Here is a 14,325-nt window from a genome sequence, read left to right as displayed (position 1 = left end):
GAATCGTTTTTGAATAAGAATACAACAAATTCAAAATTCCGCGTTTACAGTTAAACCTCTTGTATTCCTCCTATCTTACGCATTTTTCTAAGTACAATCCTTAAAATATGGGTGGGCCAGACCATTGATATCTCTGAAAAGGGGTAAGTAAGAGTAAGGTCAAGGTTGAGAACCACTGCTGGTCTAAATGTTCATGTGTAAAGTCAGAACATGTGCAAACCGATACGTCACTATCCTCCTGACGGACTCACACAATCACAGATTCTCAGGGCAAAATCCCTGAAAAACACGCAATGTGGAAAAAGAAAGCAGCTGAATGGGGAAATTTTGAAAAGCCCCTGGACCGGGATCACAATAGACTTTATCCATTATGAGCGTCAGCTAGGATTAGATATTTTCGATACCGACGCACCGAACGCCAGTGTTGGCAAGACAATCAACAAAAAATACGGCTCGGTCGGTGTTTCGGGAGTAGAGATGGGATAGATGAGCTTTTTGTTGGTGAACATAGTACTATTGGTCGAAAAAATTTCTAAGAATGTTTTAAAAGTGTCCATTTTCGGATCTCATCGTAATTGATAACATGACATGTCAACTGTATAACATGTTTTTTCGTTGAATTCTCCAAACAGTCACCCTACGAGGCATCTTATACTTTTTGAAAATGTTGCTCAATATTTGGATTCTATGGCTCGTGGTAAGCGCCATATGCAGTTAAATCGGTACTTACTATCGTGACTTCCTCTCAAAGGAAAGGGGATGCAAGGAGCTTCATGCTTCCTAACAATAAATATTACTAAGTATATCCGAAGGAAGTAATAATAGCTGTGTTGTTTTCTTGAACGAAACTGATGGAGCTGTTATTGAGAACAAAAGTTACATAAGTTGTAGTAAAAGACGGGAGGAGCAAAACAAGTAACATGCGCTTATTCAACTAACAGGCAATATGTTTGAATAAAAATAATATGTATGATGTCGACTCTCGTCATATGTGATGTAGATCCTAGGTGGTTTTCAATATTCTACACTGCCAGAGTCGATATCCTTCTATAATGTGTTTATGACAAAAGTATACAACATAATGCTCTGCTGATATTTAGATACAACACCCTACCAATACATTCTGTATTTACAGTAAAACAGGTAAATGCACACACTAATCGACGATAAAACTGCCACTTGAGGAAGATGTTGACATTGAAATAAACTTAGAATTTCAGTAATATTGCTAAATTAATATTCCTATGCATTACCTGAAGCAGATCGATGACAGAATTGCGTTAAATGAAGAATTGACGAAGGTTCTTGAGGTACTGATGATTGATAATAATAATATTATCATTATTAATATTGTTGTTGCGAACGAAACATTGTGGCACTTATCAACTAATCGATCCGGTGCGTTACGGCCAAAATATAGTATCACATTTCACAAGTCAGTTGGCTATAAATGGGGTAAATTATCGCATTGCTGGCTAGCACGAATTCAGGAAGAAGGGAGAGAAGTTCAGACACGCTCTAGATCAGGAGTCGGCAACCTTCAGCATAAAAAGGGCTATTTGAACATGTTTCCAAGCACATAAAACGAACCGAGATCCGCACACTTTGTTTTACTTCTAAATAGCAATCACGACTCAGCTGCTTCTGACCCACTTACGAGATCACAGATAGAACAGTGATCCGCCCTCAACATCTCGCAGGTAAGAGACATCATGATAGGGTTGTAACCAAGTCAAAAGGTTTCGAGTCACAAGTCAATCTCCCTTTCATAGTTTTGACTCGAGTCAAGTCAATTCGTTTTCAATTCACTTCCGAGTCGAGTCCGAGTCTAAGCCAGCTCGTAGAGGGTCGAGTCCAAGTCATAGTGTTTTGACACTAGAGTAGTAAGGGAAAGCAATTTTGTTACCGCCCCTCAGGCTATTTAGAATGTAAACACTCTCATAATATAATTTGCGTCGGAGTATGCCCGGTTTATGATGTCATCACAGAGGAATTAGGCGACTGCAATGTTTTGTGAATTTCAATACCGATTTTCCATGTGTATTTAGCAATATGTATTAAATACCTATGCGATTTTGAGCGCTGCGACTTGATAATATCAATCCCTACGCTTCTGATGTATGATTTTTTGTGATGAGGGCCTTGATAACATTCAGAGTCTGCAACGATTGTTTGGATATACATTATAGCAATTCCCCCACTAAACTATAGGCGGTTATATTACTCTATTGGTCAGAGATAACTCATCCGTCCATATTTTTAAACTTGATTTTATGTATACAAGTTACGGTCTCTACAGGCTCCACATTTTACGACTTATTTTCATTAGACGCAGGCAAGCGATTCTCAAGTTCGGAGCTACGGAAACAAATCACTCGCATGTGCGCGTTCCGAAGTCGTAACAGCTGAGTAGCATATACGCGAATCCCAAGGCGAAAATAATCGAACTAACAATAGCCGCAGGCGTGCGATTCGCAGGGCTTTATTTATACAAACACTTTCGATACCTGTACGCGAACCCCCAGCGTCATAACGATAAGGTCTAATTAGCGCGTTCTGAAACCGTAAATTTAGTCAACATCATTGAGATAGCCCTGATTTAAAGATGATCATCGAGTGTGACGATAGCACTCGCCAAGGTTATACTATCTTAACCTTAAACTACTCTCTACTTCACAAAATATAAAGTTATAAAAGTAAATAATCCAGTGATCTATTTTCAATCACTATATTTTTCATTAATCAAAACTAAGAACTGTTAGTAGGCAAACCCTAGGAAAGTATCCTCTGATAAAAGCAGGAGTAATTTGTTATCCGTGAAATAAATAGATGGTGCGCAATATGAGCGGTGCTGCGATTACTGACAAATACTTTGAATTAACGTATAGAAGTAGCGATTTCGAACTACGTAAAAAGTTAGTCCAGCTCACGCATCTTCCATTTTCAAAAGTCAAAACACGACGTTTTTTGTAAAATGAATACTAATTTTATTAAAAAATAGGAAAAAAAGAGCAAAAAATTACATTTTATCCCCGAACGCAACAAGAAAAATCGTATGAATTTGTAAACGACTTATTCATGACATAATATTAATTCTACTTGTACACTTTTTCACATTTTATAACACTTTTAGTAGTACTTAACAGTTTCAGTTTTAAATAAAATTCAGAATATAAACTAATCGAAAAATTCGGTAACCAATTTCGCGTAGGCTATGCATACAAATGAGGAACGTTACATCAACGCGTGTTAACTAGTTGTATTATGTAGCTTGTAATTCATGCAAGTAAGTCGGACAAATTCGTCGCATGAACACGACTCTACACTGTAAATTCGAGACAACACAACCGCCGTATTTTCCGTTGGTGGCAACGGCCAATGGTGTAAACAACGCCGCGATCGAGAGAAATTTGATGTCTTCCCTTTTTTCGCGTTCACTTTTTCTCAATACTGACAACGTCATCACCTGTCGCACACAAACATGTGGTTCTTTTGCGATACGACGTCATGACAGGTGGAGTATGCGGCTGTGCGGTGTGCGTCGATTTGAGGACTTTCTTAGCCATTACCGGTATCGCATCTCGCATCTCGCATCTCGATAAATTGGAAGGTAAAAGCTAAAGTATTCGCCTTCCTTAGTATGTTAGCTACAATATTAGTGCAATCAGGGCTTAGTTAGGCCGGTGTAGTGACATTTTGAAAGTTTGAGGAAATTTACAACATGGTCCTGGTCAGGCATTGCACCATTTGCTTGCTTAATTATGAAGCACTGAAGGCTCGAAGGAGATGTGGTATAGGTGGTTGATGTCGTTTTAAGGGCCTGGCCAACTTATAGACATTGAATGGTTTTTACATGACCATCACCTATTCGTGTTCCCCGTGAACATGCCGTGTACACGAAGTGTTAATTGGCAAACAACATATCCTATGGAGACTCTATTTCTGCAAAGTCTGTGTAGTCTACATGATAATTCAGTCGACAGTGATGATTTTATTCCTATGCTCTGATAACTCTCTCTGCTAGAAGAGTTTATATCCACTTGTAAATTCTATGTTATTCGTGGTTTGATCCATTGTAAACATTGATACGAGCTCACTTGATCACCATGAATCAGTGTTCCCTATGAACATGTTTTGTGCAAATTGTTGCGCAAAATATTAATTATTTAATCCTCATAATTGTTGCTTCGCCTTAACCTGTGTACATCATGATGTATAGTTGGCAGTGATGATGTATTCATGTACTTTCTTGGATTCAATGAATCGAACAATGTAGTTGATTCGATTTATTCATGTGCTTTGATAACTCTCCTCCTGATTGGCCGTGTGAAACCTTTCCACACTGCTTTATTATTCAGTGCATCTTGGATGGGGTTGAAAGGTTTTACCAAATGTAATCATGAATATTAATTTGACAGATATATGCTATTAATGCAGAAATAATGCTTCGTCGATAATAAGTTCATCAAATAATGTCCCGTCTACAATCCTGTTGGCTGTGCTAATTTTTTGATAGCCCGAATAAGCTTTAAAAACGGTTGCCGGAGAACCCGTCCCTACAAACTCGGCCCTCGGACAACCCGAACTTGCTGAAGTGCCACAAGAATCGCCACCTGTACGGACAATCGGACATCGACGTTCTAAGATAATGCAAAAAGACAATCCTCTGTTGGGAATACTTGATCGGTTTCCTTCCTAGACTGATATCAAACTGGTGAGTGTGGGTATTACATCATGGAACCATTTTATAATCACTTTATAGTTCATCGTACTCGTGTGGTAGACGGTAAGGCAAGGCAGACTTGGACAAAAAGAAAATGTTCAGCTTTTTCAAATTAGATTACAAGTCTAGCTGCACATTTTTCCGGAATTATACAAATTAGAAATACGGTTGTACTACATTTTCCCAAATTATATTCCAATTGTGGCTAAAGGTATTTTTTAAATTAAATTATAAATAGATTTACTGAATTTTTTAAAACCGGATATTCAATCAATTCGAGTTCATATCAGATCAGAGTTCAATCTCATAAGGATGGGAATAGAAAATGTTTGTTCAGCAAGATTGCCTTGGTCCGTACTATACAGTTCTTCTGTAGCTTTTTCCGGAAAACCATGAATAAGATTGAAACTAGAACAATTGCAAACTCATTCATGGATTTTAGTCTTTTATGCAGGGTTGTAACCAAGTCACAAGGCTCCGAGTCACAAGTCAATCTCACTTTTGTAGATTGACTTGAGTCAAGTCGAGTCATTTTCAATTCACCATCGAGTCAAGTCGAAGTCAGCGAGCAGATGATAGAGTCCGAGCCATGGTAATATGACTCGAGTCCTAGTCCAAGTCATTGTATTGACTGCTCAGTTTGCAGTTAAAGTCTTGTTAATCCACTTTTTATAGTTCTGCTTGGCGATATCGAATGGTTCGCATTTATGATAAACTGATTTTCCTCACTTTTAGCAGTTTCTGGTCACATTTATAATACTGATACCAATAGACGTAATCCCAATAGTGTGATTACTTATTATTCCTCGAAAGTACAATGAAGTGTAGGCCTGAGTCTCAAGTCATTTGACTTGGTTCGAGTTGTGCGCAATGACCCGACTCCAAGTGGAGTCAATATACAAATTGACTCGAGTCGAGTCATTTCCGTATTTTGAGAAAATGACTCGGGTCAAGTCGCGTCATCAGAAAATCGTGACTCGAGTCATTACAACCCTGCTTTTATGTGAGCACAAAATATCCCTAACATTCTCAGCGTCACATTTTTCTAGGCCTCAACATTTGTTGCGTAAAAGATTGTGGCAGCCTTAGATACGGCCTACCTTATCTGCTTGCATATTTGATAGTAATATGGGAAACTACAACATTAACTTCACGACTACTCGCGATTTCGGTCTGTCGAGTAAGACGTCATGACGACATGGTTAGTCCATGACTCACTGTAAATATACCATGGAAAGTTCAACGTGGGTATTTGGTGTCAAGATAGTTCATTATAACTATGCACTAAAATGCAGCCGTGGGCTACATAGGAAATCGAAACGAGGTCGTGAATAACAAAAAAGGATGTCCGGTCCTGGCCTAATGTTATCCGCCATTTCTATGAGTGTTTTGTGATGATTTTACTGTTCACCTCAGATAAGAGAACAGTTCAAGAACATAATCGCGCCAACAACCATTGAAGACATGAAAAACCGTTATCAAAATATGATAGTTATTGGATGTAATATTCCAGCTAAATTTGGATGTGCATGTTGAGTGTGCTTTGGCATTAGTAATAAGTATTTTATCATTCCATTTCATCAGGCCACTGAAAGGTGACAAGGATGAACTCTCCAAACTGCTGTAACTACAAATCGGAACTCGCAGACGCCAGAATTAACTGCCGACAAAAATCGGTTTGACTGCTTTGCTAGTCCAACAGGTACATAACAAATACATAATTGCTTCTTCCATTAATATGTAATTGGAATATGTTTAGGTAGGAAAGGCTAACCTGTAAATAGATGTATTTCATGGATATCCTAACATGACTTTGAATTTTTTCGAAGCGATTACTAAAATTCGTTTGTAAGCACATGCTTCACCAGTATGTCTTGTGTTTCAGGCTCACGACATAGAGACCAAGAGTCGGAAGCATTATCCCCGCATCTAGTTGTCGCAAGACATCAGGATGGGTCAATTCAAGGCTGGATCATAGCTGTTGGGAAATCCGTCCCGCGAGGTAACGGCGGTGCAATGGTGTTCGATATTCTATTCGATATGACGGCATGTTATTATGCCTGGGATGTGTCATACCCGAAGGAATTTCAATTCATGGCATTTATTCAGAGGGTTGTTGTCGGCGATAAAAACACCCAATATATCTCTAAAAAATTTAATAATTTTTTTGGGAATTTTGAACATGTATTGTAAGGGCATAATAGGCCTCTTTCTTTGACTTGTGGTTATTATTGTGCAAGTTGTTAAACAGTACCTCATCCTTTGCTTGTATCTCGGCTCACGGTCTTGTTTATTTTGCAGTATTTCGTTAGTATACACATCCCATTAGCTTCGTCGACACTGGACATAGCATGCGACTTGATAGTGCATGACACATATGGGTTTAATTTATTGTCAGTGAAAAATTGAATAATTTCTTCAACAACAATTTTGAGCACATACTGCAAGGTCCTGATAGGCCCACTAATTTGACTTGGTTATTGCTGTGCAAGTTGTTGAACAGTAGTTCATACTCTACTTTTATCTTGGGACACTGTCTTGCTTTCTTTTGCAATATTTCGTTTATATATTTCAGTCCAGTAGATCCGTGGGCATGAGCGTGTGACTGGATAGCTTGGTACTCTTCAGCATTCTTGTTGAATCCACTTTTTTAACTCTGGTTGGTGACATCGAATGATTCGCATTCATGTTATACCAATTTTCCTCACTTTAGCAGTTTCTGGTCACATTTTCAAGTACCAGTACCAATAGACGAAATATCAATAGTGTGGTCACTTTACTATTCTTCGAAATTACAATGAAATGTTGGTCTTGGCCGCCTGAGTCTCGAGTCATATGGCTTGGTACGAGTCATGCGCAATGACTCGAGTCCAAGTCGAGTCGATATACATAGATTGATTTGAGTCGAGTCATTTCCGTGTTTTGAGAAAATGACTCGAGTCATCAGAAAATCCTGAATCGAGTCATTAGAACCCTGGCGATTCGGGTGCGTTGAGTAAGATGACATGAATAGAGAAATTAGTCCATAGCCCACTGAAAATAGACCATGGACATTTTAACAGGGGTATTTGGCGCCTAGTTAGTTCCTTGCAACTATGCACTGGAATGCAGCCGTAGGCTACATAGATAATCAAAATGCTGACGTGAATAGCATTGACGTGAATAGCAAAAAGGCCCACTTATTTTATCAGCCACCTCTATCTGTGTTTCGTGTCGGTATTACTTTTTGTCTCAGGTCAGAGAAGATTTCAAGAGCATAATTGCGCCAACAATCATTGACGACATGAGAAGCAATAATCAACAAATATTGAATATATTGGATAAGATTTTTCAGGTAAATTGGAACCTAAAATTCATCTTGATTCAGCATTAGTAGTAACCGTTATATCATTCAATTTCATCAGTCCAGTGGAGGTGACAGGGATGAGCTGACCAAACTGCTGGAATTACAGTCGTAACTTTCGGATGCCTAAATTAACTGCAGACAAAAGAGGGGGTTAACTGCGCTGGTGGTTCAACAGGTGCATAATGAATACCGAATTGCTACTTCAATTAATATATGATGAGAAAACATTACTGTATAGCAGTGGTTCTCAACCTTTTTTAGACACGCCCCCCTATTTGATAGTGACAAATTTCGCGCCCCCCCCTTATCGTCATATCACAAAATCCAACTGGGATGCTAGCAACCCCAACAGATTGTTTGGTGGTATGGACGATTATGAAGGTTGATGAGAGAATAAATATATATGATATTGGGCCTATATGTAGAGAAACACGCGTGCATTGTAGGTCAATCGTGCGCAGCGCGAAAAATTTTTTCAGGTGACCGCTTCTTCGCGCCCCCCAGGTTGAGAACCCCTGCTGTATAGGATGGGAAAGCATAACGGAATAGAAAGAAACCTATTAATGGGTCTATTTCATGGATGTCCTTAGCTGATGATTTCAGATTTTTTTCAAAGCGATTTCCAAAATTCGCATGTAGGTGTACACTTGAACATGTGTCTGTGTTTCAGGCCCTCGACATAGAGACCAAGAGTCAGAAGCATGATACTTCACATTTAGTCGTCGCAAGACATCAGGATGGTTCGATCCAAGGCTGGATTCTAGCTGTGGGGGAATTGATTCCTTGCGGTGATAAAGACGCAACGGTTTTGGATGTTTTAATTGATATGATGGCATGTTATTATGCCTGGGATGTGTCATGCCCCAAGGAATTTCAAATCCTGGCATTTGTTAAGAGGCTTGTTGTTGGCGACAAAAACACCCAATTTATCTCCGAAAAATTGAGTAATTTCTTTAGGAAATTTGAACACATGTGAACACATGCAGTAAGGGCATAATAAGCCCCTTTCTTTGGTTGGTTAGTACTGTCCAAGATATTTACAGTAGCTCATACTGAACTTTTATCTTGTCACACTGTCTTGTTTTATTTTGCAGTATTTCGCTAATGTAATACATCATTCCAGTAGATCAGTGGAGATATAAGCATGTCCCGTGATATCCTTTGACACTTCAGCATTTGGGTTGAATTCTGCCCTATGCTGGGTAATCGTTACATTTAGGGGTAGATAAGGGTCAGTGTGATTATATGTAATGGTTAATTTAAGGGTTGGGTTAAGTTCGGGGGTTATTAAGTCATATGCGGCAGTTCTTTATGCTTAGTTACCGCATGCTCTAAAATGGCTTCAATCTAATTATTTCATGCTGTGCCACAATTCTTTATTTGTACTAGCAACAGTACTGTTTCATTGTGCATAACTTGCATTTAGCATTGCTTAATGCTTATTACTGTCGTTGATTTTGTGCATAACTTGCATTTAGCATTACTTAATGCTTATTACTGTCGTTGATTTTTAATATGATGGTTTCATTGCAAACTATGGAATGATTTTTATGCTGCGTTACAAGCGGCGGGGTGTGTGCCTAGTATGCCAGAACATTTAGTAATTCATTTTAATCACTGCGGGGAGAGGTCGTGCACGCCAGATTGTTTAGTAATCAATTTGAACAGCTACAGAGGGTGATTTAGGCCTGATTATTGGGGTTCATGCACGGTGTAGAAAACTCCTATATGAGACAACACATCTTTTGACACCGGGTATATGGCACAACACAGTATTTGACAACGCCAAACCAAAACGCGAAACATCTTTTCAGGTGTTTAGTTTTTTTACACAAAACGCGTTCTTTTTGGTGTCGTCACCAACGGTAAAAAATTTACAGTGTAATGGACATAAAGAAATGAAAATTTTGTAAAGTAGATATTTTTCGGTATGCTAAATCCGGCTACGCGGTGCTAGTCTTCTTGTCCGCATGAAATAGGATGTTTTAGCTTCAACCTCAACGCATTAGCACACCGAATTTAAATATAGGCGATAAATAATATACAGTAGCTCCAAATTTGATGAAAAAATAAAAATGCGCGAAAAATTGCATTTATCCTGGAACGCACCAAGAAAAACCGTATGAATTTGTAAAGTAGTTAGAAAACACGCAAAAAGTCGGTATTGCTTTGTGATGGTTTTGATGTTGTTCCATACCGATTTGGAAGATAGTACACTTAATTACGTAACTAACTACTTCTATTAAACTTCTATACTGAATCTTGTAAAGTATAATGAAAAGTGAAACTAATCGAAAAATTCACCTCGCTTCAATTTCGATGTACAAAAAAACCACAAACTAAGTTTGCTTTCAGAGTCGGAAATTAAATGCATAAAAAAAATTTAAGTAGGTTTTCCTCACACGCAACAAATATACTCAAGTGTTTAATTGAATCCCAACTCGAAACTTGATACGTAGTTGTAGGACATTATGGCAATGCACCATGCTAAATTTCATCACACATCTAATTATGGAACACCTTTAAAACTAACGCAGTCGAATGCCGACTTTACGCATATCTGTTTTGCATAAACATAGCATATACCTATACATAGTCAATTTTAATAACAGAATTAGCATGCTAAACTTACGCAGTTGTAAGACATTATGACAATGTACTATGTCAAATTTTGTTACGCATTTCATGATTGAACAACTTGAAAACTCGCGGTTGTAGGACATTATGAAAATACACCATACCAAACTTCGTCAGACATTTCCTGATGTAAAACCTTTAAAACTAACGCAGTTCGCTACAGACTTTTGCGTAAATCTGTTTTTCGGTAGCGCAGCACGTACCTATGCATAGTCAACATTAAAACGGAATTACCATGTTAATAATCGACTCCCCACCTTGAAACTCGGTACACAGTTGTAAGACATTACGGCAATGTACCATGTCAAATTTTGTTACGCATTTCATGATTGAACAACTAACGCAGTTCTATACCGACATCCGCGTGAATCTGTTTTGCGGGAGCGTAGCACATACTTATGCGTAGTCAACTTTAATGATGGAATTACAGATGAAATTAAGTTTCAACACTTTTACAACGATTCTTCTTGCTTCCTATAACATTCCACTCGAAGCCCTCGTTATTAGGCTATGATCTCAGCCTGAGCTATGTCTTGAAGCCTACGGGACTCTGTTATTCGTAAATAGCTACTTCTACCTTAATTTAATGGATATATCTGAGATCATTGCTTTACTTAATCCCTCCAAAATGTGCATTATACCAGTACGTCACCATCGAAGGACCTCTGGCTATAACTATCTAGCAGTATAATTGCAGCAAATACTCGGGTACTAATTTTAAAGTAGCTTAGATATCTAAATGAGCTCTGAGTCGCTGTTATCTCGCATCTGACCATGGAGTTAACACCGCTATTGCCTTTGCTCACTGATGAAAAAGATGAAAGTTATTAAAGAAAGCAGATTTGTATGAAAACTCGTTAAATAGAAGTAAAAGTAGCCTAGAAACATAACTACTTACTGAAAAATCGTTACGTAGAAGTGGGGTTAGTCTACGAACATAACCACTTACTTACTTTGAAATCTCAACTTGTACTTGTATTCGTACTTTACCTTTACACGTCGTTTTTGTATAATGGATACTAATTTTATTAAAAATAAACAAAAAGCGCGAAAAATTACATTTTATCCCGGAACGTAGCAAGAAAAAGCGTATAAATTTTGTAAAGTAGATAGAAAACTACACTATTCCGATGCACTGAAGACTCTTACACTCTGGATTTTGTGCAGTATATACTAATTTTACATTGCGGAGTATTCCATAAACGTTAATCTAGTGATCCTTCTTCTATTTTCAATCACGATCCGCTTATTATTCTAGGCTTCGAAGCCCACACCCAGTACGTTTTATGAGGATTAATATTTTTAGATTAAATATAGCGTATCGAGACTTCGTGAAAGTTACTTGGAAATAGTTATTTCTACCCTAATTTAATAGATTTCTCACATATCGTAGCAACGGAACTGGGTTGAGGGGGCGGTTAAGGCGTTGGACTTAAGTTTCAATGAACAAGTGTTCTAAATTACTCATGTTTTCAACATAAACTAAACGCAAAGTGCACGAATTTCCATATTGATCAAATACCACAAACTTTGCTTGCTTTCAGAGTTAGTAACTAAGCGCGTAACAGAATTTACCTAAAAAATGTCAGTACTCCGAAAATTTTGTAAAGTATAGCTTTTTGGCGTTGGACTTAAGTTCCAATGAACAAGTGTTCGCGTAGGTTCGAATCCCACACCCACTACGTTTTACGAGAATTAATATTTTTAGATTCAAATTTAGCGTATTGAGTACTTTTTCTGCCTTTTTCAGCGCATTAGAGACGTTTACACTATGGATTTCGTGAGCTTTACTTGAGTTTTATAAATTAACGTAAAAGTAGTCATTTCAGAGTAAGTAAAACGTTCGTATTGTAGGTTCATTTCTGCTTAATACTATAATTATCATGGAGTTGAAGCAGCCCAATATCAAAAACACTCGAAAGTATTTGTTGCATATAGCTAAAAACCTAATTGAGTACTCTGAAGAAGTACAAGTAGCACAGTTTGTGGTATTTGTATGACATCGAAATTTAGCTAACCAGAACTTATACTTGAGTACTCCGAAATGTACAAGTACTTTACCTTTACACGACGTTTCCGTAAAATGAATACTAATTTTATTAAAAAATAAAAAAGCACGAAAAATTACATTTTATCCCAAACCATCAGAATACTAAAGTATAGCTTCTCGCGTATATGTACCTAATACTAAAGTGTTTAAGATTTCAGTTCGCTTCAACTTCATGACATTTTCAGTATTAAACAGAAGTATAGACCTAGAATGCTAACTTTCTTCGTAAATAGCTACTCCTGCCCTAATTTAACGGATTTATCTGAGATCATTGCTTTACTTAATCTCTCCAAAATGTGCATTATGCAAGTACGTCACCATCGAATCCCTCTGGCTATAACTATCTGGTAGTATAATTGTGGCAAATACTCGAGTACTAATTTTAAAGTAGCTTAGGAATCTAAATGAGCTCCGAGTCGCTGTTATCTCGCATCGAGCCATGGAGTTAACACCGGTATCACCTTCGCTCACTGATGAAAAAGATGAAATTATACTCAAGTATAGGTTTTGCTTTGGTATCACAGAATACTAAAGTAGCTTATTGCGTATATGTACCTAATACTAAAGTGTTTATCATTTCAGATCGCTTCAACTTCATGACATTTTCAGTATTACACAGAAGTATAGACCTAGAATGCTAACTTTCTTCGTAAATAGCTACTTCTAGCTTAATTTATTGGATTTTATCTTAGATCATTGCTTTACTTAATCTCTCCAAAATATGCATTATACAAGTACGTCACCATCGAATCCCTCAGGCTATAACTATCTGGCAGTATAATTGCTGCAAATACTCGAGTACTAATTTTAAAGTAGCTTAGGTATCTAAATGAGCTCTAGGACATTGTGATTATGCAGCATACAAAATTTCATCACACATTTCATGATGGAACACCTTTAAAACTAACGCAGTCGATTACCGACTTTTACGCATATCTGTTTTGCCTGAACATAGCATATACCTATATACATAGTCAATTTTAATAGCAGAATTACCGTGTTAAACATTGAATTCCCACCTTGAAAGTTGGTTCGCGGTTATAGGACATTATAACAATGCACCATACCAAATCCCATCACACATTTCATGATGGAACAACTTTAAAGCTAACGCGGCTCTACATCGACTTTTTGCGTACGTCTGTTTTGCGGGAGCGTATAGCACGTACCCATACATAGCCAACTTTAATAACGGAATTACCATGCTTAACATTGAATCCCAACTCGAAACTTGATACGTAGTTGTAGTACATTATGGCAATGCACCATGCTAAATTTCATCACATATCTAATGGTGGAACACCTTTGAAACTATCGCAGTCGAATACCGACTTTTACGCATATCTGTTTTTCGTTAACATAGCATATACCCATACATAGTCAATTTTAATAACAGAATTAGCATGCTAAACATTAAATTCTCACCTTGAACGTTGGTACGCAGTTGTAGGACATAATAACAATGCACCATACCAAATGTCGTCAGACATTTCATGATGTAACACCTTTAAAACCAACGCAGTTCTATACAGACTTTTGGCTAAATCTGTTTTTCCGTAGCGTAGCACG

The 14,325-nt window shown here is 37.7% G+C and overlaps 2 long non-coding RNA genes across 2 annotated transcripts in view; one reads left to right on the top strand and one right to left on the bottom strand.

The window, feature by feature from the left end:
* The window catches only part of LOC145451672 (uncharacterized), a 324,257-nt gene that overhangs the window by 144,665 nt on the left and 165,267 nt on the right, over positions 1–14,325 (bottom strand). The gene's annotated exons all lie outside the window — the stretch shown is intronic.
* Positions 4,127–11,257, top strand: LOC145452478 (uncharacterized). The gene is made up of 5 exons (XR_013919387.1): positions 4,127–4,714; positions 6,308–6,425; positions 6,609–8,057; positions 8,128–8,244; positions 8,740–11,257. It is a non-coding gene; the product is annotated as an uncharacterized LOC145452478 (long non-coding RNA).

This window comes from Botryllus schlosseri, chromosome 12, assembly GCF_051294905.1.
Source record: "Botryllus schlosseri isolate E-star chromosome 12, Bs_hap1, whole genome shotgun sequence".
NCBI classification, from domain to species: Eukaryota; Metazoa; Chordata; class Ascidiacea; order Stolidobranchia; family Styelidae; genus Botryllus; species Botryllus schlosseri.
The sequence above is the reverse complement of the archived record's forward strand: the minus strand, read 5'-3'. Positions and strand labels throughout refer to the sequence as shown.